At 44.3% G+C, this 27,431-nt stretch overlaps 1 protein-coding gene across 5 annotated transcripts in view; it reads left to right on the top strand.

Annotated features, from left to right (window-relative positions):
• Positions 1 to 27,431, top strand: part of SEMA6A (semaphorin 6A) — a 126,955-nt gene that overhangs the window by 34,113 nt on the left and 65,411 nt on the right. The window contains exon 2 of one of the 5 annotated variants that reach the window (XM_072840618.1): positions 14,338 to 14,465. The exons of 3 other annotated variants lie outside the window; for them this stretch is intronic. The gene's annotated coding sequence lies outside the window, so the exon portion shown is untranslated. Of the gene's footprint in view, positions 1 to 14,337; positions 14,466 to 22,416; positions 22,436 to 27,431 lie in introns of those variants that run through there. One more of the 5 variants, XM_072840619.1, reaches the window with a different exon arrangement.

Here is a 27,431-nt window from a genome sequence, read left to right as displayed (position 1 = left end):
GAGCATCTACCACTGATAGAAATGGTGTCAACAGTTCTAGTAGTGAAAATCAAGTTATTGAAGGAAATCCATCATGTATGTTTATTAATTCCCCATTAATTTGAGGGGAATTAATCAGGCACAAACTTTTTAAAAAGCCACCTGTGTCAGCATTAGAGGAATGATTAGAATGTACTGCAACGGAAGGTATGGGTTATCGCATTGGAATATTGGGAGCCATTTCTTTGGAGCGTAACCTAAGAGTGCTGCCCTGCACTCCCTTCCCTTTTGGGGGAAGGACAATTCTTGGAAGTGACGACTGTCAATGATTTGTTTTGTTCTCAGGTTGCAAAACACAAAAATTGCTTTTCATCGCATATCAGGTAATGTGCATACTCAATAATCTGTAGATCCTTAACAGCCTTAAAACCAGGATTATGTGAAATATATCCCAGAAGGAACACCAGAATCCAACAAAAACTACCCAAACAACCCAATATTGCCTCTGGCTTTAGGAAGCAGAACTACCACATAATGTTTGCCCAGATCATCGCAACACAACTAAAATCTCGTTGTAAAAAGTTGTCTAGTGCTGAAGAAAGCAAAGCCGTTTGTTCTAACTTCCAGAGGTGGGGGCGCTGGGTTGTGATACATAAGGGTAAGGCACAGATGGTTAAAACTGCATCTTATAATATACAATGAAGAAAAATTTGTCTCTAAACTGAAAATGGTATTTTCAATACCATTACAACTAAAAATGGTATTTTCTATGAATGACTTCCATGGAAGAACACTGCCAACTCCAAGTACATGGAAAACACCTAGGAAGTATATTCAAACAGATACATAATATGTTAACCAAGGTAACAGACAAAAATATTACAAATTGTTGTTGAAAACAGAATCACATCTAACAACACTCCAGTGAAAGTCTGCTCCTCTGAACAGAACTACAAAACACGGGAGTACCAGGGACACGAAAGAGTTCATGATCCCAACACTCTGGGTGGCTCTGCCGAGTGTCAGGTGGGCATCTTAGCCACCCAAATTAATTACTTCAGGACACCCACTGGTCAGCAGGAAAAAAATTTTAAGGCCATCAATCTGTTATTTTGAGGAAGATAAAACATTCTTAAGCAATCAGCAAACGCCTATTACTAACATTGGAAAAAACAGACTCAAACCACTGAGCCCAAGTAGATGGACTGGAGGTATAATACTCCTTGGTGAGGACGGCACAGACAGTTATTCCTACAGAGCATGTGGCCTGGGTTTTTAAGAGCATATAAAGCAATTAAATGTTTTGTTCATGTGATCTGTCTTACATTTATTACTCATATGCATACTCCTGTATCTTTGTGGTTATTTTGTATGTTGTTTGTTCTTTCTTTCTTTCTTCTTTCTTTCTTTCTTTCTTTCTTTCTTTCTTTCTTTCTTTCTTTCTTTCTTTCTTCTTTCCTTCTTTTTTTTTCTTATTTTATTTATTTATTTATTTATTTTTTTTTTTTTAATTTTTTATTGGTGTTCAATTTACTAACATACAGAATAACCCCCAGTGCCCGTCATCCTTCTTTCCTTCTTTCCTTCTTTCTTTTTTTCCCCAAACGTGTTAAAATTCCCAAGCAGGTAGAAACCCAACTACTGCTACTGATAGCAATAATCATAGTAACGCACATTTCTTTAGTGCTTCCTATTGGTTCAGTTAATCTCTGCAGCAACCCTAAAGGTATGTGTTACTGTTATTCCCATTTTTCAGTTAAGTTAGTTAAGATTTGAAGAGTAGGGAGGCCTGGGTAGCTCAGTCGTTTAAGACTCTGACTCCTGAGCTCAGGGCACGATCTCAGGGTCATGAGATCAAGCCCTATGTAGGGCTCTGCGCTCAGTAGGTTGTCTGCTTGTGAGTCTCTCTCCCTCTCCCTCTGCCCTTTGCCACTGTGCTCACTCTCTCTCTCTGAAATAAATCTTTAAAAAAAATTCTGAAGAGTAAAGGAATTTTTTCCTAGGAAAACAACAGTTCTAGGGGTTCAAGCCCAGATGAGACTGATGGTAAAATCCACAATCTGGTCTCCACTGACCCCTGAACACTGAGCAGCGTGCAGGGTAGCATATAAGTACCAGGACGTGCTCCCTGCTCCTAAGGGGGGGCTTCAGGGCTTGTTTGTGAAGTATCTGTGTGTCTTTGGGCAAGTCACTTAACTTCTCCAGAAGAACAGGATTCTCTGCAGACGCGAGTACTGGACTAATTGATCCCTAGCTCGAACTGTTCTGTCCCCATCCTGCATTTTCTGTTCCCACCATACTGTCAAGAAATTCATTTGTTACGAATACATGCTGTGGTTTCCTAGCAATAGGTCTCTGTGAGTGTGTGTGCACGCGTGTGCATACATGTTTGTGTGAGGCTGTTGCCCAAAGATTTTCATCAAAAACTTGTGAATCAAAATACTTGACTTCTAACTGCTTGTCTGAACTGCTTCTGGCTGGGTAGGTGTTCCAAATATTGGGCTGCTCTTACTATGGACTCGATTTTAAGGCACGCCTACTCCTTTCTTTTCTACACATGCTAATACATTGTCCATCTTGCCTCTGCTAATAGCCCATGAGTCTTAAACTTGGAGCTAGAAAAGTACAGCTTTTGTAAAGCACAAAAGAACACCAGTGGGTTGGTTTTTTGGTTTTGGGTGTTTTTTTTTTTTTTTTTTTTGGAGATCACACGAGGCCTGAATAAAAAGCTCTCGGGCCATTCAGAGGCTGCTTGCATTGTGCAGCTGTTCCTTGACTGCTGAGAACATCTCGCGGCTGACAATGCCCTACCTGAAGGAAGCCGCGCACATGGCGCTATTCAGGAGTTGCAGGACCTGGGATTTCTGCCAGTGATCACTGACTGAAAGATCGGGGGCCTTTTTTCTTGGTCAAACCCCGATAAGCATATTGCCGCTTGGCTGTTATTTTTTGTTGTTGTTGTTTGCCTGTCAGCCATTTGTTTCACAATTTTATTGCCATGAGGTCTTCCCAACACGCTGGCACTTAGGGACTTTTTCTTTTCCTGTTTTGGTCCCACCTCCGTGAAATGTACAGGGAGACTGATTGGTCCGGGCCGGCTCCCAGTTAGCAGTTCATCTCTGCGTGCACTCGGTTCCCATGACTCTGCTTCCCTGGGACAATGTCTCTTTCTTCACCAAGCTGATGGTAAATATCTGGTCAGCCTCATCTATTTAAAACCAGCCAAGCAGGAATCCTAGTGCAGGGGAGAGGATTCTTTTGTTTGTTTGTAAGTAAACAATGGACTCGACTCTTCCCAACTAAAATTAAATTCCAATCACTCTTAAAATAATACCAAAGAACTAATCTAATTGCAACAGGGAGGCGGAGGGCGATGAAGGCAGATTTACTGGTGTTGGCTGCGGCCTTGCCACTGTGCCTTCTGTGTTCTCTGACAGATGATTCGAGAGAACCTGCCGATGCAAGGGAAATTATTATCTTCCTCGCAGGTAGACCGAGCTGGGTAAACTAAAAGCCAGGTGGGCATCTTTATCCAAAATCATTTCCTTTTGAGTAAACAGGATTGAGTTGATGAAGCTATTTCACGGGTAGCATTTCATTTCTTCTATTTTTTTTTTTTTTAATGCCTTAAAAACTAAAGAGCTATGCAAAATGACTAGTGTCTCTTTCTGGTTTAGAACGTTCTAGAAGATCCCTGCTCTAATCAGTCTCAATAGAGGAAAATCTGGATTGATGAAAAATCAAGGGAAGCGGGTGTAGCCTGTGTTACAAAATCATTTACAGGAGGAGCCCCTGGAGCAGCACCTCCCGTCCTGTAGTTGTCATGTCATGACCTCAACCAAAGCTGAACGGGTGATGGAAGGTGCCTAATTCCCCCCGCCCCCCACCCCGTCCCCCAGATTAGCCCGTTTCCACTGTCCTGGAATAGGCAGGTCACCAACACAAATAGGAATGCTGTAGGGTGCCAGCTGCAGCTCAGCTGGTGGGCAGCTGCCCATTTTCTCCATCAGGTTGCAGGCAGCCTTCTTTCTTGACATTTTTCACTCGCACCTGAGACACCCATTTGTAAAGTCAGGATACAGAGTCAGGATAGCTGCCATACTACCCTGATCAGTTTTGAACTGCACAAAACCCAAAGAACACCTGCTGATCAAGAACCCGCTGCTGCTTACTCGTCTGTGCCCACAACAGCCTCCTTCTGCCACTGTGCCTTTTGTTCATCACTGCAATTTCTACTCATCTCCCCCAAATCTCTCCTGTCTGTTTCCCCTAACCACTGCCAGGCCAACCCTGCGTTTGTGCAGACTTGCAGTTCCGCATCCCCCTTGCTTCCCTGTTTCCCCGCCAGGCCGATGACCTTGTTACTTGATCTAACTTTAGCCTCCTCAGTTGGGCAAGGTCACCCCCCACCAGTTTACTTCTTCTTCCTACTGAACTCCTTTCACTGGGGCACCAGGCTGCTCTCCTTCCTGTCTGCCTTCACGCCACCCTGGTCATTATTTTCAACACAGTGTCTCTCAACACAATGTCTTTTCTTTAGAACCTCATTTCCTTAGAAAAGGACAGGTATGTGTATTAGGCTAAATGCTTTTCTCCCCCAGGATGAGTGGCCTGGTTTATGTATATGTAAGGATGAGTAAGGCATTTCAAATGCTAGAAAGCTTAAAATGTGAATTTCTTCTAGTCATTCCTTATTCAGTTATATCTTTGGCTGTGTTCCTTCTAGAAAAGGCTTCTGTACTAAAAGTATAGATTTTATGCAACTGTTCATTCATTCATTCATTCATTCAATAACTATGTGCTCCACATGGGGCTCAGCACTGAGTGTCTTGTGGTGGATAAAAAGGACATGACTCAAGGACTCATGGGACTCCCGTCTAGTGGAGGCACATTCAAACAGCAAGCATTCAAGTCCATTTTCCATTACAGTCTGTGGTCACTAGCATAAAGGACAAGAATAAGGTGCCATGAAAAAGACTGTTGTGGTGAAGGGGGGATGTCAGGAACCCACATAGATGGTTTGGTCACAGAACAGATCCCCAAGGAGGGAACATCTGAACTAAGATCCACAGGAGGACGAGGAGACAGCCAGGGGAGCCCAGGGGGAAGAGTTCTCTAGGCAGAGGGTTCTCCAGGCAAGAAGGAGCTCTAGGAGGAGTGTGAACGGCCGTTCATTTGGTTAAGCGCCTGCCTTCTGCTGGAGTCATGATGTCAGGGTCCTAGGATCGAGCCCCATGTCGGGCTCCCTGCTCAGGGGGAAGTCTGATGCTCCTCTGTCTTTGCTGCTCCCCTTGCTTATGCTCTCTCTCTCTCTCTTCTCTCTCTCTGTCAAGTAAATAAAAAGGAGCTTTCAGGTATTTCAGGACCCAAAAGACCGTCTGGGTGGGATGTGAAGGAGGAGGGGGCAGGGCTCTCAGGAGCTCAGCTTACAGGAGTCTGCATGTTGTTCCAAGCACCCTGGGGAGCAGCCGAGTCACAAGGTCTCATTTAGGTTCTCTACACACGAATTCAGCACAACTCAGCACAGGGGTGATGGCAGTGGGGATGGACAGAGGGAAGGGAGCTCCAGCTGTGTTCAGGAATGACCCACAAGCTTGCTGAGATAAGCCACTGAGTTCTGTCTTTGGGCTTAGTGAGAGCACTTCTGGTGGTTATGGGCACATCGACAGACTGGGAGAGAAAGGGCCAAGAGCTGAGCCGCCTCTTTGGGGGAGGGTGGGAGATGATGCCAAAGGCATGGGAAGGAAGGGGCAGCCTTGGGTGCCGGTGGACCCCGGAAGCCTGGAGGTGCAGAAAGGTAAGGGAGGACCTCAGTCTTATCCACCTGGTGGAGGTGAGGCCTCTGCCTTGAGATGGGAGAGGGGTTGGGAAGAGAACAGGAGGGCCCCACTGCCTCGCCAGTCCAGAGGGGCTGCTTCTGAGCCAAGAACCAGGACCGAGGAGCAGTTTGCAGCTTCGCCACATTTGTTCTGCAGCCTTCCAAACAGCTCTGCACGCTCCTTCCCCAGCAGTGCTGCCTCGCTCCAGAGAAGAGCGCCCTGATGTACTTTGGAAAGATTTTCAATAACAAGGGCTTTCTAAATAACTTTCAGTTTAACCAGGAAATCACTCACCCAGAACGCCCCTCCCCCAAGTATTGCAGTTAGTCAGAAGTTTTACTGAAACATGTCAGCAGTGAAAAATGCGAAGGCCGCTAAGCGCTAAGCAGGCCGAAAGCGCATCAGAAATCCCACATCTGCGCACAGAGCAGCAGCGGCCGGGCTCCTTAAAGGCTGCTCGTTTCCAGCCCTTCATGTGCACTGCTGAGGCGCACCAAGGGTTTAAAAAAAAATGGGGAGACAGGGAGGGAACAAACAAGGAAGCCTGCAGCTCTGAGTAGAAAAACAGCCCATGCAGAGTATTCAGTGGCACATGTGTTTATTTAGTTGCGCGCCACGTTTTAAAATGTTGACCTGGAAACTGATCAGTAGCTTTGCATAGTTGGAGTGGACAGTTTAAAGGACTCGAAAGAACAAAATGTCATGTAAGGGGTGCAGAGGATTCATTTTAGAACAGGGCTGTAAGAATGTGTAGGGGACACACACAGGGCCAAGTGAAGGTGTGTTGGTGAGCTGTTGGCAGAGGGCATGGGGAAACCTGATCCTGCACTTTGTAAATTATAAACTGTTTATACCTGTCATCTCTGTCTGGGTCTGTGCTAATGACACTTTAACAATTGGCTTGTGTGTGACAGAGCAGCAAGTGCCAGCAGTTTCAAAGCCAACCACGGCCAAAGGCATTGTTTCGGAGTTTGAGGGAAAGGGACCAGGCCTTGGAAGGGAAGGGAGGACTTGGACCACTGGGGTTCGGTGCTTTCACAAGGGTGGCCCTGGAAATGTGTCCAGGTAGACTGGATCTGAGCATGCAGTTATACCCCCCACAGGGACCCAAATGCCTCAGAGAGACTAACTCCTGGGGCCCACTATTCCTCAAACTGGAAGGACCAATGGGAAAAGGAAGGGTTCGTTACGTCTAGTGTGTGTACGGTCAGGATGTTGGGTCCACCTGGCTTACAGAGCTGTGGTCGGAAATGTGGATTTTTAAATCCTTAAAGCTGTGTTCCCTCTTTTTTCCCCACTCCAGACCCTCCCCCCACCCTCCTCACCACCCAATGTCTAGTACAATGCCCCATGCACAGACTAATAGATACTTACGAAACGTGTAGTAAACTCAGGATTTGGGAAATACTATAATTAGTGGGCAGGGTACCTAGTAGTTAGAGATGTGGACTTTGGAGCCAGCTTGCCCAGGGTTCAAGTCCATATAACCCTACTTACTGATACGTGACCCCGGGAAGTCTCCTCACCTGTACGATGGGAATAATAATGGCATGTGTCTCAAGGGGCTGTGAGGATTAAGTGAGTCATTACACATAAAGACTTAGATCTGGGGGCACCTGGGTGGCTCAGTGGTTGAGCGTCTGCCTTTGGCTCAGGTCGTGATCCCGGGGTCCTGAGGTCCTGGGATCCGGTCAGCATAGGGCTCCCCGTGGGGAGCCTACCCCCCTCTGCCTGTGTTTCTGCCTCTCTCTCGGTGTCTCTGCCTCTCTCTGTGTGTCTCTCATGAATAAATAAATAAAACATTAAAAAGAAAGACTTAGATCTGAGCCTGACACATGGTAAACACAACAAAATGTGACTGTTTTGCAAAAATAAATCAATCCCTCTTGAGCAGAGGGACCCCTTCTGAAAATACACCACCTAAAATGATGGCAAGCAGGCATTTTTTGGTCACTTGATTAAGGAAGGTTCTACAACTTCTTCATATATATGTTCCAGAGCCTGTTTTTAAAGGTAAAAATTTTAGATTAATATGGGTTTTCACTCTTTAGAAGCCCAAAATACGATTGTATACAAATTGTACACAGTTTTGCTTAAAACAAAGCAGACAAGTAGGAGTCTTTTTAAATAATAAAGTAAGCTTTTAAAATATTTTTTCCTCTTAAAAAAACTTACCAGATTCTGTTTCCGTTTAGAAACAAATTCACATCTGGGATGCCAAATTTCAGTCTTAATACAGTATGGAACAGCTGAGTTATAATTTTTTAACCTCCCAGAACATGCAGAGTTCTGATGGGAACATGGGAAAGGACATTTATCTTTTCAGCTGCGTGAAAATGAAACCCACAATATTTTAGTGAACTGAAAGAAAAATAACGTATTAAAAATTAAGGCCGTGTGTAACAGGGAGTGTCTGTCTAGCTACGACCCTAGAATTGGTACAATTGCCCTACTATACAGACTATGATGCCCTTTACCGATTATTATAAGTAATAGTGCCTTTTACAGTAGAATGAAGGTAATGTAAATAGTGGTTATTTTCATTCTAAGATACTTAAGGATTTATATTTATTTCAAATGGATGGCTGTACAGCCATATCGAATAAAAGCCACCTGCTGATTAGAAGAACAAAACATAGCACTCAAAAGGGGGAGATGCTGATTAAAGTTGGTCACTTAATACTTAGTTCTAGATCTAGTTTGGAATAGTTCTCTTCGAGCTGTGTCTCAAGATATTAAAAGATATTAAAGTACTTGGTTGAAATATAAAGTATTCTGTTTATCACTCTTCATACTAAACAGATTTCTTTATTGACACTGGCCAGATTCTTTGTTTTTGTTTCTCTTTTAACACCTGAAGTTAATAACACCCTTAAGAGGCCCGTTTACATGTCCACCCAGTACCCGCAGAGCCTTGGCTTATTATTATGCCAGTTTCACAACCAGAATCCATTAGTTAATTTAACAGAGTCAGAGAAAAACTCATTTGTCTCCTTCAGTGTGTTGCACAGAGTGACACGGGGTCAGGCATTATCTGGTGGAGGGGGACAGTGAAATTAAAGTCCCCGGGTACCAGCCGGTCACAGCAGCAGAATAGATGATTATTGGGCTGGATATAATTATAGAGCCACAGCAGCCCCCCACAATACACTGGCTATCTGCCCAGCGCAAAGGTTTAAATCCCTAATTTGTTGCGGGCTGGACTGTCCATGAAGGAGCGTGCATTTTTGGGTGCCATCAATCACAACTTACAGATAGGCAACTACTGCTGTTTGCATTCTGGAAGCTTGGCAGCTTGTTAGGGTTCAGCCTACTTTTCCGACCGAAAGATAGGGTGCAGGGCTGCAGGAAGGCTTTTAGTGGCGGCAGAAGGATGACACTGCTGCCAAGGTCCTAGCGCAGGCTCATTAGCTGAGTGGAAATTTGAACCTCGTCAGTTTCAAAGGTCTACTTAATACATATACAGAGTCATCTGTGTCACGAAGTTAATTTACCTGAGCTGGCTGCCTGGCTAATCAACTGCTCCTGCGGCGTGAGCACTCTACCTCCTCTACCTCGGAGGCCCAGGGGGATGGAGTGGGGCGAGGGGCGCTGCTCCTCAGGACGCGGCAGGAGGGGGGGATGTGTGTGTGTGTGTGTGTGTGTGTGCGCGCGCGCTGGGGGTGGACCGTCCTTTATTTTTATTTTTTTTTATTTTTTATTTTTTTGTGGACCGTCCTTTAAATGCGCACTTCCAGAAGTCCGCATTGTGTTTGCATTGTGTTTGTAAGGGAGAAACAGGGCAGGAAGCTCATGCAGGCTTGTTATTTACTTTTGGTTCCAAAGGATGAAGTTGGAAAATGAGAAAAGAGACCATGCGCTACGCTAATCACTCAAGAATAGTATCCAATTGTTAAGAGAGGAAATGCAAAAAGGAAAAGGAAGCGGTAGAGAGGGCTCCACGTTTTGTTGATTAGGTGTTTAACCTCTGCTGAGCCTGGCGAGTGCAAACTGCTGTAGGGCCACCTTCACTAAAATGATCTGACCTCCAGGAAGCTGTAACCTGCGACTTTACATCCTACACAAGTTGGTAATTAAAGTAAATTCTGTATGTTCTCTCCCTAACTCCGCCCCCACCCCACCCCCACACACACACACTCTTTTTTGGGGGAAAGAGGGAGGGACCTCAAAGTTGTGTCTTTGTTCCTTTTTCAGGATGGCTTTATGGTGTTTAGTTAGACTTGAGAGTTAATCAGTTGAGAGCGGTTTGGATGTTAAAATTTAATCTTATCTAAGGTTTTGTGGTCTCAGGGTTGACTTTTAACTGAAAGTTGTTACTGGCTTTCGGGCTATGCTGTTAACTCTTGACTGCTTAATATGAACCATCAGACTTCTGAGAACCAACTGGGTTGACAGAGAGACATGAGAACATGGGATCTTATCCCTTTGTCCCAGCACAGAGCTAAAACATCAGTTATTCAGAGGAAGATGGAGAATTCCTTCTCCAACCTCATGTATACTTGTATCTTTTCATGGCCTATTGGGTACAAAAGATGACTTTCTCAAAATACTTATGTGAAATATACTTCCCTCTGCATAGAAAAGAAGTCCACATATTCCTTGCACTGAATCATTAGAAATAGTTTTATTTTGCAAGCCCCAAGTCCATTTGTTTAGTTTGGCAATAATTGTCTTTTTTGGCCATGTTTAATTTTCTTTATCTAGCATTTTGGAAGATCCAACTCCACCCATTTTTAGGGCAGCAATGTTCAATTGCTTAGCTCTGATGACAAAATGTTTAATGTCAAGTATGACTGTGAAGAATTAACCTCTGTCTGGATGGACATTTTGCTGGTAGGAGCCTTAAGTAACAATTTAAACTTCATTGTCAGGAGTAGATAAAATAAATATCATCTCTTTACACCCAGGGGATTCTGGGCCAGCTGTATCTTTCTGAGGTTTTATTTCATTGTCCACACAATTGAATAAAGTATCTACTCTAATGCAATATTAAGGTCACAGATTTAATAATATAGAACTTGGGGAATGCAAAATTTACTTTTCTCAAGATAACAATTTCTTCTGCGTGATGGGCATTATATGCACTTAAGCTATGCTTTCAGTAATGTAACTAGGTCAGGGATTTCAAAGAATGTGGAGGTGTTCCTGTTACTGCACCAATACCATCCTCTTACATTTATATTTCAAGAGCCTGTATATGCAAGTAAAAGGCAAACGCTACGTCAGTCTGATGTGTGTTACCAGGGCATATAGACATAAATAGGGTTTCTGAGACCAGCTAGTACTAAGGCCTTTTTAAAAGAAAACTCTGGTGCAATTTATGGTAACTGCTCCAAGGCTCCAATGTAATGACAAAGTGAGCTAGGTGAGTAAATCTTAGAAAAATTAAAACTTACAATGTGTAGCATTCTTCTCATAGTGCATAGGTACTTGTACTTTATTTTGCAATTTGTTATTGATATGTCCGCATGCCCCATAAATTGTAAATCCTCTGAGAACAGAGACTGTGTATTTGATTACTTGTTTACTGATCCATTTGTTTGTCCATCAAACATTTGTTAGGCCTTGCCAGGTTCACTGTCTCGTGGTGGGCAGATTACTAAACAAATAATGGTAATTGGATCACTCTGATAGAGCTTTTTCATGTGGAAGAAAGGAGAGAGTGATTAGTGATTAACTGGGGGGTGGGTATCAGGGAAGACTTCACAGAGGAAGTGATATTTGTTGAACAGTGAGTGTCTTAAGGGAAGGGGTAGGAATTTTCAAGGTAGGAAAAAGAATGGGATGGAGAAGTGGGTGGGGCAGGAGGTTGGGGATCAATGGGGAAAGCACTCTTCCCTAGTCAAGGGACGAGTGATATAAGATACAAAGGAATGAAAACAGAGAAGAGAAAGCATGAGAAAATCCAGTTGGAGCCATCCTTGCAAACTCCTTCAATTCCACTGACTTGTGAGAAATGCTCAACCTCACTGGTGTGGGCGGTTCACTGAGACCCTGGTGTACATTCTTAATCCCAGGCATAGGCAGAAAAGCCATGGCACTGGGACAAGGCCTCGCCTAGGACTGCTAGGTCAGGTGGGAGGATTCCAGAGGGCACCACTACTGCCTGCTTCCCAAGGTCTTCTGCATTAGCCATCCCTTACCTTTCATACTGGCCACAGTGCCTGACACAGTGTCTTGTTCATAAACACAGACAATCAATACTCAATTCTGGTGTCTTTCGTAAAAGGGCCTCTCCCTGTGAGGTGCCTGTACAGTGGCTGGAAAGAGGGATATGAATAAGCCAGGTCAATAATGAGGAACACCAGTGACCACAGACAATGGTTCCTCCTTTTCACATGGATGTGGCTCTGAAAACTGCATCATAAAAAGCGCAGCCCTCCCTCCTGAAAGGAGTAATTTTAAACTTCAGTAAAGTTTAGGTTAAGCACCCAGCTGCAGCTGCTGTCTTCTGAGAAGGGCAGCTGTGTGCCAGGGAAACCCGTGTGTACAGTGGCCACGCGAGACTCAGAGGCTGTGGTTGGAATTTGGGGGAAGAGGACAACAAACTATAGTGAGGCAGTATTTTTAGGAAACCAGTGATGCATTAAGTGTACAAAATCCAAAATGTGGAAATGTGAGGATACCTCCGGGTTTCCAAATGCCAACCTCAGGCTCAAAGGGGATTGAGAAGAAAATGGAAGCACACATTTATTAAACACCTCTTTACAGGCGGGTACTTCTAAGTCCTAATAACAACCATATGAAGAGAAAGCGTCATTATCCCACTTGTAGCGGACAAGCCCAGGTCTTACTGAGATTATAAATAAACTAACCCATGGCCACTTATCTACTAACAGAAGGAATGGGATGGAAACCCACTAGAAGGAACACAAGCCCAATCGAGCAAAGACTTCTTTTGTTCACTGAGAAATCCTCAGTCCCTAGATCATACCTGGCACACAGTAGGTGCGCAGTGATTGTTTTCTGAAACGGTCCAAGCTCCAAAACAAAGCCCATGTTTACAAAGTAGTCAGGGTCAAGTTAGTCTCAGAGAAGACCAACTTTTGTACTTGTCCCCGGGATAAAGGAACACCTGGGACAGGTGAGGTGGGAAAAACAACCAAGACAGGGAAGATGAAGAGTTAAGAGGTCTGTGCCCAAAATATTGTTTCTTGTGCTAGTAAAAAAAAAATGTTTTCCTTGTCCCTGAAGTAAGAGCTAAGACAAAGCATAGAACATTTGGCCCTTAAAGAATATCTTCTGAAAAGAGAGAGGGAGAGACAGAGAGAGAGAGAGAGAGAGAGAGAGAGTGAGTATACACACATAATCATACATTCTAGAGGTTAGGAACCTGTAAAAATAAATGGTTGCATTGAAAGAGGTTTGTAACCTTAACTATAGCATTTGCTAGTGAAACTATAATTACTGTTGTGTTTTTGGTGGCGACTGTTCGTGATTTTTTTTCAGGGCCTGACAGCTGCCCTCTTGGTATTTGTTTCTTGCTAGGGAGCCCATGATTCCCAACTCTGAGCTTATAATGAGGAAAAGAAGACCATACAAAAAACATGAAAAGGAGTATGAATTGAATATCGCCAGAGAGACAAATCACATATTCTATGCTGCTTTAATTGGAGAGCATTTCTTTCGTGGGGTTACTCTCTTCCTCAGCTAAGATAATTAAGTCTGGGCTGACACTGGTGACCAGCTACTGATGATGTATCGTCAGTTACTAACAATGGAGGCATCAGTAATCAAAATTTATATTTCCCAGGTTACTGGGGCACAGTTGAGGAGAAAAGCCATTTTGATAAGGCTGGGAGATAGGCTTCCTAACCCAGGATTCGCATGGCCTCTACTCCATAGCATCTGGGAGGGTTAATTAGGTCTGCTTTATTTCAGCTCTGTCATAAAAGAGAACATACCTATTGTCTGTGTTTACATTAAAAAGATGTTGCAAACCTCATGCTAGAAAAGGAGTAAAGGAGTCTCTGCCCGGCTCCTTGTCATTTTTAATGGATTAAATTATATTTTCTTAGTGGTTTGGCATGGAGGTAGGTGGGCACAAAATAGACTTCGATATTTTAAAAGCCACCTCATGCAGCTGGCCCAAGTACAAGTTTTTTGAATCATGATCAATTATCCCTGGGTAGAGCTAAAGGCACTGAAATGGAAGGATTAGGATTATAATTTGGATTCCATTTGTTTCAACCAGCGGTTCCCAAACTTTTCTGGTTAGGAGAATCTCCTGGGGATCTACGAAAATTTCCAAAGCCCTGGGGTCGCACCCCCCAGACCAATTAAGTCACAATCACTGGGTGTGGGACACAGGCATCCTTAATTTGTGAAGCTCTCCAGGCGATTCCGTAGTCCTGACAGGTCTGGCAAACACGGGTTTATGCTCGCGGTGCAGTATGTGTTTGCATTTAGCTGTGGACAGAGCAGCATCCACTCGTGGAGTGAGGAGAAGGGAACACACGCGATCCAGGGGGCAGCAGCTGCCTCCAAGGTTCAAGGTGGAGTTGAAACTGGATTCTGAAGCCACTGTCTCCCTCCCCAGTGAGAGAAGCAGCATCACAGTGGTTGCAAAGGACTCTGGGGAGAGAAGGGGAACCGAGGAAGAAGAAATGAGCCTTTGCTCCTGGCTTGGCACCCAGATCAGTGTTTGTTCAGCAGAGAAGTGGAAAGGTAAGAGGGGGCAGTGCCCTGTAGCTGGCCTTCCAAAAAGAGACGCCAGGGTAGGATGAAGGATACTTTTTAACAGGCCATACGCCAGTACAGTGGGTCCCTCTCTACCCTGCCCTCTTCGCTCTGCTGAAGTCCTATCTTCTCTCCAGTCCAGGCAATGTCCTCTCCTCTCTGGGAATAGTTGTTCTGGGAGAGTCTTAAGGTGACCATTCCCAAAAGAAGACACGCATTCTGCTTCTCAAAAGTCTGGCATGGCATCCTTTAGGGATGCTCAAGAAGCAGCCTTTGGCCTTCCTTTGACCTGGAAGGTGAACACCAAGAAAGGGGCAGGGTCACCAGAGGACATGGGGGCAGGAGGCTGCCCAGAAATGAACACGCAAGGAGAGGGAAAATCAAGTTCCCATACACAGCCCTGGAATCTTGTTTATGGAAAATAAAAAATATGAAGGGTATTTGCTTTGAGCTCATCTGACTCTTTCGGTTTGACTTCGCTGTGCCCTACCCTTCTGAGTTGATTTACATTTTTATTTGAAAGCTTATAAATAAGGCAGCCATTCACATGGCATGCAGAAGGGTTTGTGGTGCTATGTAAACTACCCACCACCATATATACCCGTCCGTGTCACAGATACACTCACAGAGTTGCCACTTGATGCCACAATGCCCATCAACGCCCCTCACCCTCATCCTGTCTTCCAGAATGTTACTATTGACTGGACAGACTGTGAAGGGATGGGGTCCTGGGGAAGACTGTGGGAACTAGCAGCTATTGGGCAGCTTGAGTTCCAGGTCTGCCTCGGGAGACAAAGATTTGAAAAAATAACTAGTTTTGGTTTTTTTCCAAAAAATGAAACACATGCATGAGATTAAAAAAAAATTAAAAAACAAAACAAAACCTAGAAGAGTACAACACAAAAAGGGAGTTTCTTTCCCACCTCTGACCTCCAGTCCTCCTCCTTCAGAGATGAACCTGTGTTACCAGATGCCTGTATAATGGAACTGGAATCTTCACAACACTTCAGAAAATCAGTCTTGGCTTCTATTTACATTTTCGTTTTAAAAGATGCCCCTTTCACAACCACCGTGGAACTCAAAGTGGTGGTTCAAAGCCGCTTGAATTAAAATCAACAAATATTTAGCAAGTACCCCCAATGTACCAGATGCTGCCTAAGCAAGACATTGGAATGGAGGATTTTACATGTACACCTTTCAGGTTTTCTGGTGCATAATCAACTCATCTGATTTTATGTCTTTGCTTTAAATCCTTTTTTCAGAAACAGATCATCTCTTTCTTGCCCCCCACCCTCCCCTCCACCCCCTCATTTCACTTCTGAGCCTTTCACACATTCCCTACGTTGAGAACTGTTTTAAGCCCAGATATCTGGGTGGGTGGTACATTCTGGCCAAAGTACTCTCTCTCATACCTTCTCCAGATGGACTGGCTCAAGGATCTAATATTCCCCAAAGAAATAAGCCTTCTATAAGCTGTAGAAGAAGAGGAGCTACAGTGCTCAGTGTAGACACACATATGTGCTGAGGATGAGAGGTGGGCCACGACAAAGTCAACATCCCCACCCAAGTCTTACCTGCAAAGGGGAAACACCCCTACTCTCTAGCCCACTGAGGCACTGTGGGCTGACCACACAAATGAGTGCCCCACAGCCCCCTCCAGCTCCAGCCAGCAGCATCTGTATGTGTTCTCCAGCTGGCTGGCCCAGCTGTTCTGGTGTCAGGAGAAAGTTATGAGTCACTGGGAAGGGAATTGAGATGAGAATGGAATTAAATCCTCTCTTGGGGTCTATGTGTCATTGGCAATAGGGTCTTAGTAACAAGCCAGTGGATGACATTCACCCCCAGGAAGGCCACACACCAGAGCTTAACTTTGGATCCCACACTTCAAGTCTTCCTCGAAGCCTTGCAGGGTTGAGAAGAGGTGGGGCAGTATGGATGCTAGATGTTCCCACCTCAAAAGACCTCTGGTTAGTGTCTGTGATGTTCATTAGGTTATGACCATCTCTCCTATGTGCGCTTTTTGGCTACCAACCTACCACCTATACAAGCTGCTGGTCAGACTGGGATCCTGAATGAAAAAGCCCTGGCCAAAGCCTGAGGACTTTCTCTTTGGTCCTTTGATTCCAGGCAGGTTATTTCATCAACAGAGCTATATGGGCAGCCTCCAGCAAAAGCTTGAGTCAACAGCAGGATTTTCCTGGACCATCTGTGGTTTCCTGCTCTAAGCAGTGCTTCCTCAGTACGTGGGAGGAAGAACTTGTCAGAGGATCCAAGAAACATAAGCAGTCAGGCTCTCCATTGGGACCTTACATGTTGTCTAGTCTAGCCCCACATCCGATGTCTGACTGCCCTGGACAATATTCCTTCCACTCCAGCACTCAACTGGCCTCCTGCCCCTTGGGCAAGCCAGTCCATGTTTGTGTTCCTGGGACTACTAGAATGTTCCTCCTTACATTGAGCAGAAAATACCTTTTAATGATTTCTACCCACTGATCTTAGCTCTTCCCTCCTGTCTTCCAGGTTCCTCTTCAGATGTCTGAAAAAAACCATCCTTGCTCCTTACATCTCCACTTCTTTTTTAACACCCGTCTCTCAGAAATTGTTCTGATGTTGTTTCTAGGGCTAACATTTACACATTATTCAATGAATATTGGTTAGAAGTTCACTGTGTAGTAAGCTTTGTTCCAGAACATGGAGATACATGATTAACAAGACGGGCTTGTCCATACCAAGCTTACATTTTGATGCAGTGGAAGAAAGACAGCAAGTAAGAATATAAATGTGGAAATATCAAGTAGGGAAACATTCACTACAAAAATTTAGAGTAATGTGATTTAAAAAAAGGCATTGGGTTGCTTTCAAGATCAGGGAAGGTCTGTTCAAAGAAATGACTTAAGAAAAAAGGTTTATTTATTTTAGAGAGCGAAAGTGAGCATGCAAGTGGGAGGAGGGGTGGAGGGAGAGAGAGAGAGAGAGAGAGAGAGAGAATCTCAAGCAGACTCCTGCTCAACAGTGAGCCTGACACCAGACTTGATCTCACAACCCTAAGGTCATAACCAGAGTTAAAACCAAGAGTCCAGGGCTTAACCAACTGAGTCACCCAGGTGCCCCAGGAAGTGACATTTTCTTGGAGTTCTGAATGACAAACGTGAACCAGCAAATGAAAAATGGGAGATAATTCCAAGTGGTGGAGGAGGGGGCAGCTACAGGTCCAGAAGGCAGGACTGGAAAGCCAGGCAGGGCGGGTGGAGCTGAGTATGAAATGACAGAATGGAGCGAGATGGGGTCAGGGAGGTAGGTGGTGCTTCTTGCACCCAGGATTGGTGATTTCAGTTCTGTCATAAATGCAGTAAGGAGCTGCTAGAGTTTATGCAGGGGAGGGAGCGACCTGAGTTGTAGGTTAGCATGTAGAAGGTGCACAGATGTGGTGTGTTTTGGTTGTAAAATCAGTATCTCAGCTTGTAGTATTTTGTGTTTTCACAGCTCTGTGCTTTGTTACAGCGATTCCTATACGACCTTCCACAGCAGTGTGGGGGCTCTGTAAGGGCGGAACCCACTAAGGAGCCCCTGACCTTGGTCCCCCGCCGTGTCCCAGCTCAGTGCTTTGCCTGCACATTTGAGACTCCACCATTGGTTGAGTGGATGGATGGATGGATGGATGGGTGGATGGATGGGTGGATGGATGGGTGTAAGGGAACCACTGACAAAGGCAATTGCTTATTCAACCAAATACTGAAGATAAAGTCCTCCCCCCATGCCAACACCCTGGTATGACATTTCCTCCTGTCTCGTGTTCCCACCGATAACTCCCACAACTTTGAAGGAGTAACCCATGATATACAAAAGCAATGCTCCTTTGGAATGAAATCACGTGCAGAAAATGGCAATATCACTAATCGTGATTCTCAATCTCCAAATCTACCTTTGGTGAGGGAGGAGGAGCATGCGCACATCTTACATTTTCAGATGGTGACACAGTGCCCCGGCCTAGGTAATCGTGCCCAGGCGCCATATGGCACCTTGCTCCCTCCTCATTGAAGATTCTGGAGGAGACTGAGCCTTTCTTTCATGTCTTAGTGCTGCTGGAAAGGGCTGATTAAATAGATATGCGAGGAACACATCTGCCTCCTCTTGCATAACACTTCAGAGTGACTTTTCTTTTTTTTTGCTCTTCCGAGAGCCAAAGACTGTGTTAACTGAACAAGAAGAATATCGCTATTTGAGTAGAAAATTGTGCTTCCTTACTTAGTCTTTTACTTATTCAAAGTGAACCTGGGGAATCTCCTTTTCAAAACAAGTTCATGCATCATTCCCTCTCCGTGTGGTCCATAGCTGTGTTTTTCCCATCTTACTGCTCAGACCTTAGGATCCTTACCAGTGAGCAAGCCTGCGGGACCCCGCTGGACCTCTGCGCTGTCCAGTAAGAGGGGGAGAGCTTTCAGAGGCATTCCTGCACTCCCAGGCCTCCCTTTCTTCCCCTGCACTTGTGTGTAGGGATCCTGGGGTGACCAGCCTGGGCACCTCTGCCAGACTGGGCGCTGGTCTCATGCTCCCTTCCTCTCTGATACATCGCCTCTCCTCGCGGGCCCTCAAGACTTCGGCCTTTGGCTTCTGCTTGTCGCATCCAGGAGTCCTGGATAATGTCACTTTTCTCTCGATTCTGGTCTCTCTCACACAGATAGTGATTACACTGATTGTCTGCCATGCTATTAATTATGGGAATTGTGATTTATTTATTTATTCATTCTTAGCTTTGGGGGTTAATTGGTGACAGCCAGGTACTGTTTTCCCTCCAGATAATGTGGATTGCCGCGATTAACCTTGTGTCCAGGTTATCTACTGTTAACCATTTGCCTGCGTGTCCTCTCACAGCTAGAAGTGATTGCCATTGTGCCAGATGCCCTGTGTCCATTTTGGAGGAGGAAAGGAGGCAGGCGGTTTGTGGAGGGGACGATTTGTGGGGAGGCTCTCAGAGAAGGGAAGAGACTAGGTCTTCCTCCTTTACCACCCCACCACCTGTTGCACAAGAAAAATGCTGTCCTCCCAACATATTCTTGAAATTAAATTCTTCATTTTATTAATTGATCCTTCAATGGACTGGTATTATCTATGAAAAGAAAGTTGCAGGCATTTAAAAATTAAAGGCAAGTACAGAAAGCAAATACTGCCAGCCAACAATTCCCTCTGATTATGGGGGACTGGCAAAAACCATGACCAGGGTCATTCTGGGAGAAAAAAATTGAAGACACTCTGAACACTCCTTTGGAGAAACCACCACTAACTGCATAAAAATGGCTGTGAAGTCTACCCATTTAACACAGGGAGAGAGAGGAAGGAGTAGTTGGCTATAGGATGGGAGGAAGATTGTCTCTCACCTGGGTGGTGGGGGGCTGCTGCTTAGATAAGGCCGTCCCTTCTGCTGATGGTGGCTGTCACTGCTCACTCACCAGTCTTTGAGACCGTTGCTACCAAGATCACCTCCGCTTTGTGAGCTGCAGTCATTCTGTGGAAGCCTGTTCTTGTCAGTCCCTTGTATGGACCAAAGCCTGTCACTGAGTGGAGGACAGAGGAAATTAAGACAAGATGACTCAGTCAGCAACTCCTAATCTCTGAATTACTCTTTCAAGTATAATATGATACACTGAAAAAGAAATCAGATTACACTTTTTTCGTGTTGAGACTCACACCAGTGTACCTGGGATAATTAGAGAACTTCTGGGTTTAGCAAAGCCAGGGTTGTGAATTATGCTCTAAAGCATCTCCTTTGTTCTTGTCTTTTATCCTGTTTTAAGTCTCTTCAGGGACCAAGGAATAGAGTTCCACAGTCTCTTTCTCGAAACTTTTGCAATAGATGGACTTCAGAATTTTTAATTTTTCAGATTTTAGAGAAGTGACATGGGACATATACCCCAGTGGGAACAACGTCCAGTAACCAAACCATTAATATTTTTTGGAGTGGATCATTATTTACAACAGCCAAGATATGGAAGCAGCCCAAGTATATGATGAATGGATAAAGAAGAGATGGTGCCTATATGTGTGTGTGTGTGTGTGTGTGTGTGTGTGTGTACAGAATACTACTCAGCCATAAAAAAGAATGGAATCTTGTCATTTGCAACAACATGGATGGACCTAGAGGGTGTTATGCTAAGAGAAGTAAGTCAGACAGAGAAAAACAAATCCCATATGCTTTCATTCATATGTGGAATTTAAGAAACAAAACAAATTAAAAAAACACTCTTAAATACAGAGACCTAGTAGTTGCCAGGGGGGAGGGGGGACAGAGGATGGGGGAGATAGAGGGGATTAAGAGGTACACGCGCCTCTAGTTACAAGATAAATAAGTCACAGAGCTGAAGCGAGGAGCATAGGGAATGTAGTCAATACGATTGCAGTAACCTCGTTTGGTGACAGATGGTGACTACCCTCACTGTGGTGAGCACTGAGTAATGTCTAGAGCTGCAGGATAAGGTCGTACACCTGAAACTAATATAATGCTGTATGGTAACTACATTTCAATTTAAAAATATTTTTTGCAGTGACATGTATAAATACTCATCCCAAGAGCAATAAATAAAGACTATAGATGGTCTCATGCCAGTTCAGGTCAAATTTTGTCACCACATAAATAGGAAAAAATTTAGCTGTCAGGATTTGTTCCCTTGGTTTTGTTCTGTAATCGCAAACCAGGGACTGTGTACCTCTGTTTCAAAAACCAACTAGTTTCATCCAGATCTAGAGAAAAGGGAAATCAAATCTTGTTTTTCTTGAAACTTATGAAAAAATGAGGCTTTTTCCAAAAACAACTATGGCTATGAAAATTGTTCGTTCAGATGCCTACCAGCTTCATTTCAATGAACAGGACTTTAAATCTCGAAGTTTCTGTGCAGTGAATTTGAAGTTACCTATGTAAGGAATCGTCATTAAGTGGCAGAGACATTTAAACAAACCCATAATTTCCTGGAACTTGCTCTTTCTGGCCTTAAGAAAGCATATTTTTTCAGGATGCTTGGAGATCGTTATTAATTTTCAGAGTAGGATTTCACATTATAAATAAACGAACATTACAGGGATCATTATCACCAGATTTGACTTGATTCTAAAAGAAGCAACTAGTCCATGGTGCTCTCTCTACCCCAATTCAAACTGATACCTGCTCTAAATAAATCAAGCCAGCCTAATGAAGAACATGAACAAAGCCAATGAAGATATCATTCATTCAATTTCAGGAAAATTCAGCAGTATCTGCCAAACACAATAATAAATTTAAATCACTTAAATGTATGGGTTTGCCGTTTTCATCCGGTTCACCAGGACTAAAAAGGACTAGCTTTTCCTTTTAATAAATGAAGTGAATTTCCTAAAGAATATAAGAAAATTATAGAAATTCAAGAGATAATGCTTCCATCTCATTTCTGTCCTGGATGCTTCTAGACAGAGACACGCAGATAAACCCACTGTGTATGTAGATATTTCACTGATGATAAGAACCAGTCGGCAATATCATGCTTTGTTATGGAGCCGATCCTGAAATGATATTATGTTGCTCTATATGCAATTAGAAGCTTGTAGTCAAATATAAACTCTATTTTTGGCTCTCACATTACTGGAAGAGCATCAGGGCTCACTGAAAGAGTCAAGGGATACAATGCAGCAAACACCACAGAACTTGATTCAAAAGGTTTAGTTCAAGGAAATGTTTTCACTGCCTGATTTTGAGACTATTTTACCCAAAAAAGGCATTAAAAATTTGTTCGGCTCGGTCACAGTGTCAATCATGTGTGAATGGTGATGTTGTGACTTTGGGCTGTTTATTCAGGGCTCTGAGGAGGAGAGACTTGCGGGTTTGTTTTCATTTCTCTCGGAGCCACGTTTGAAGTCAACTCTCACTGCAACCCCAACTTCTGCTCCAACCCCAACCAGGGGAAGAACACCTCCCTGTGCTCCAGAGCAGCAAGGTGAGAGTTGTGGCTGGGAGACTCTGTTTATCATTAGCTACTCTGAGAGCAAGCAGCTTGAGGAGAAATTACTGGGGAGAGTCATCCTGTCAAAGGCTAGAGATTGCTCCAGTTTAGTTGTAAAGCAGCTCAGCATTTTGACAAAGTTTCGTGGAAAACTCTAGACACGGATGTCTCTGGTTGGCTCTTTATAAAGTCACTCTGGAAGCATCTTTCTAAGGATGAAAGGAAAGTGGCTCCAATTTAGGCCTGTTATTTTTGCCCTATTTCATTTTTAATGAAATTAGCAATGTACAGAAAACTAGGGAGAGTAATAAGAAAAAACTCAGATCATCAGCACCTCGAATGAACTAATACCAATATTCTGAGGTTCTGCAGCAGAGCTTCCTGCCCCCCACCCCCGCTTTCTTATTCCTGGGTCATATTCTTAGAAGGAAAAAGGAATCTGATACATCTTTATTCTCAGCTGTAATTCTTTTCACCCGAACTCTGGGTGCAGTGCAAAAATCCATCCACTACTTTAGACAAATATTTGAAATTCCTTAAGCAAAGAGTGAAATGGTCCAGTTTCAGTGTCTGAAAATCCAATCAGCATGGAGTTGCTCATTTTAACACACTGTTCTCTAGACCCGGTCCTGCTGGAAATCTGTTAGTTACCGCTTGTGCCTCCTTTACCTGCCAGTCCGCAGTGACCCGGCCAAGTCTTTGTCCATCCAGAGGCCTAGGGTGATCATCCCAGCTGCACATCCCTGCAGCACCCTCACCCTCTAGACACTGTTCTTCCCGATAGGACTTTTATTTCTTTCTGAAACCGGATTGGTACTTGTTTTTATATTCTATTTTGGGACAATGGGCAGGAGCTGTGCGGGGTCCATCTACTAAAGAGTACGGTCCTGGGGGATGAGGAGACCTTTCTTTCCAGCTCTGTCTGCATCAGCATCTAGCACAGAGCCTGGCTTCCAACAGAAAGCAGGGAATTGGGCAGTGGAAGTAATGAACATCAGGCAGCAAGCCCAGGAGAAATGAATGAGTCTTGGCTGCTTTTCTGCAAGCAGTGTAATGTAGGGACAGAGCTCAGTGAAGGAGTCAGGAGTCCTCAACTGCTGTTCAGCTTTGCCACTTTTGAGCCGCCCCACACTTGGCAAGTGACTTCACTTCTCAGGCCTCAGTTTCCTTAACAGTAAAACAAAGGGGGCATGTGTTTCTGCCTCTGGAGCAGATGTTTGAGCTCAGCAATATTATAAAAGCTGAAAAGATGGGAGGTGCCCAGAAGCCGGTGTGTGACATGGCTACACACGGCTGGGACTGCTGCGGCTTTTTGAGGTCAAGACAGTTTGCCATATATTTTCGGGCCTGCTAAGGTCATGGACACACCTGCAGAGTGCTAGTGAGTCAGGAGACTATATCTGAAACATCCAAGCAAAATGCACCACTGGCTCAGGGGTGCATGTGTGTGTCAGGGTGGAAGGTAAAGACAAAGAAAGCAGTCATAACACAGAACCTCCTGAAAGATAAGGCTTGCCTTCTCCCCTTAAAAGATTAAATAGGTTTCCACCCTGACCTTATTTTTCCAACAAAAAAATTTTTTTCCACGTAGGGCTTCTGAATTCACAGCTGTTTTCCTGCTCCTTTGTGACAGTGGTTTCAGACCTAAAATGGGGCATAATGCACAGTCGATGTTTATGATTATACTCCACTGAATGCCAACAGCATTCTCCAAAACGTGTTGAGGCTAGGCCTGTGGCATTTCCCTTGAAATGGGTGCTTCTGTGTCTGTGTCCGCTGATGGCTGAGAAGAGGAGAAGGAGACCAGAGTATTAAGAGCCCAGGGCAATTTTTCTCATTTGCATGAACCTTCTATCTTAATGAAAGTATCACCCAGATGGTGGCTGGACATGGTCCCTGTATGTAGACTGGGTTAGAGCAGAGGTTTCAACCAGGATCACTGGGCCCAAGGTGTTCATTTCACCTGGGAAGTATTTTCTGATGGCCCAGTTATGCATCCTGTGGACAGCAGCAGCCTCAGTGGTGTGGCCCTTGAAACAGGGCTGTCTAGGCCAGTGAAGGCCACCTGCTATTTAAACACTCCTTAATTCTCGAAATGGCTCTCTGGTGCAAGAATAATCAGCAGTTCAGTCTCTCGTAAGATGAGTCTCCAGCATTCAGCAAGCTGGATTTTCTGCACCAAAAGCCTGCCCTCCCGCCTCTCTCTGGGAGAGGTGCCTTTCTCGGACGTGAGGGGTGTCCAGATCTGTTCATCTTCTCAGCTCCTGAAGCAGACAGACTTGTTTTTAGCCTTCATAACAGAAACTGTTTTCTATGATGGACTGACTTCAAAACCTCACTGCTGAGGAGATGGCAGGCAAGTGGTTCCACTTAACACAGTGTTGTCACGAGCCAATCAATTTTTCCAAAAACTGTGGCTGAGAAGTATTTGCATCTTTCTATCACGTTAAGCCTGCAATCACAGGGCCATAAAGTGGAATGAGCCTTTGCATGTCTACATGTTTGCAAGCAACTATGTACTCCTTTTTATAGATTTTTATTACTGAAGCCATTAGGGACTTCCAGCCACGTGAGCATAGATGCATCAACCTGTATTCAACTATTAAGATAATAGTGCAGTTTCTATGTATGTCAGCAACTCTCTCTTTTTTTTTTTTTTTTTTTTTTCAGCAACTCTCTCTTGTCCAACCTTCCTTCTGTTCCCCTTTCTTTGTTGTCCCGGAAGGACATAAACTTTGGCGTCACACAGACCTGGGTTTACGCCTGCACTTCTCCTTCTTACTGATAGGGTTGTAAATATTGACCGTATGCCACCCGGACATGTTCCTTAATCCCCCGGAGCCTCAGTTTCCTTGTGTGCATAAGGCCTTAAGACCAGAAGGCCTGTCTCGTGATTAAAATACTATGTGGAGGTACCTTGCCCACAGAGGTGTTCAGCAAAGCTCCACACCCATGCCATCCCTTTCCTGTGTTCCACAGTTATTTTCCTTTGCACTCGAGTGCCTGCTAGGATTACATTTTACAAATCACATCATGTGAGTTAGGCCATTCTGAGACTGACTCATGCCTTTCCCAGACGCCCACCCCCAATTGGAAGCTTAGTGACCCAGAAGGAGAAAGGGGTAGTGAGAGTGGAGGGAAAGAGAGGGACCAAGACAAGGGAGCTTCCTTTCCCACTAAGGAGGTAGAATGCCAGCTGCAAATCTAGGGCCCAGCTGAGAATTTCTTAAGAAATTCCAAGAAAAGCTATAAAAGGCAACTTTTTAGTATCACAACAGAAGAATAAACACTTATTGAGGGGCACAACTTTTATGAACGTTATCTCATAACCAAACTCGAGGCATTATTTTGCCCACTCTAAGGCTGAGGAACCCAGGGTTCAGAGACCTTCAGCATCTTGTCAGAGGTCCCAGCTGGTAAGTGGGACTCAGGACCTCATGTTCTCACCCTCTGCTCTTTCTGCTCCCTACATCATGACCAATAGTTTGGTTTCATGTAGGAGCTTTTACACCAGTTCCAATTCAGTTTTTTAAAGACAGTCGTGTTATAAAGACTAAGATGATGAGGTCATAAAGCTGGCACATAGTAGCCAAGAAATGGAAGCAACCCAAGTGTCCACTGACAGGAGAAAGGATGAGGAGGAAGTGGTGCACACAGTGGAATATTACTCAGCCATAAAAATGATGAAATCTTGCCATTTGCAACATGGATGGATCTAGAGGGTATTCTGCTAAGTGACGGAAGTCAGACTGAGTAAGATAAATACATTTCACTTATGTGGAATTGTAGAAACAAAATAAATGAACAAATAATACAACAGAAACAGACTTCTAGGCATAGGAAACAAACTGTGGGTTACCAAGGGGGAGATGCATGAGGGGATGGGTGAGAAAGACAAAGGGGATTAAAAGGTTCAAAATTCCAATTATAAAATAAGTCAGTCATGGGATGTACAGCATAGGGAACATAGTAGTACTGCAATAACTTCGTATGGTGACAGACAGGTAACTACTCTGATTGTGGGTATCATTTTGTAATGTATAAAAACATTAAATCACAGGACGCCTGGGTGGCTTAGTGGTTGAGCACCTGCCTTTAGCTCAGGGCATGATCCCGGGGTCCTGGGATCGAGTCTCACATCGGGCTCCCTACATGGAGCCTGCTTCTCCCTCTGCCTGTGTCTCCACCTCTCTTCTGTGTCTCTCATGAATAAAATAAAATCTTTTAAAAACTCATCAAATCGCTGTGTTGTAGACCTGAAGCTAATAGGATATGTCTTTTTTTTTTTTTTAGTTTTGTAAAAGCTAGAGCAGTAGAAATGAAGTGTCACTCTTAGTGTAAAATCCAACTATTCAAGGGCTCCTGGGTTGGCTCAGTCAGTCAAGCATCTGCCTGTGGCTTAGGTCATGATCCCAGAGTCCTGGGATCAAACCCCATGTCAGGCTCCCTGCCTGCTTCACCCTCTCCTTCTATCTTCTGCTCCCCCTGCTTGTGCACATTTTCTGTCAAATAAATAAGTAAAATCTTAAAAAACAAAATAGCCATCCGAATATAATTAAATGGTAACAACTATGGTCCCTGACAAGGTTAGAACTACTTACGAGACTTGAACCTTTTCCTGATGTTGAAACTAGGTGGTGTCACATGCTGAGATTTCTCTGCTCTAGCTCAAGGAACTTGTCACAAAAGGAGTGTCCTGGTTCAAAGTCACAACAGGTCCTGCCCTCCCTAATCACCACCATATACCCACTCCCTTCGTCACTGGGGCAGAATCACCTAGAATCATATCATCTCAGAACCTGGAGGAGTTCCAGAGGCCATTACATTTTATATCCTTTCATATTACAGGTGAGGAAAGAGAGCCAGCAAGGCTACGTGACTCACCTAGGTCTCCCAGTTAGTGTGCCCTTCCTTCTATTAATGACAGCGTGAATTATTGATTACCTTTAAAACTTCCTATGATGTCAGTACAAAGTGTGCTTTTTAAAAG

The sequence above is a fragment of the Canis lupus genome, chromosome 10 (assembly GCF_048164855.1).
Source record: "Canis lupus baileyi chromosome 10, mCanLup2.hap1, whole genome shotgun sequence".
In the NCBI taxonomy this organism is placed as follows: Eukaryota; Metazoa; Chordata; class Mammalia; order Carnivora; family Canidae; genus Canis; species Canis lupus.
This window is presented reverse-complemented; position numbering and strand designations above follow the sequence as displayed.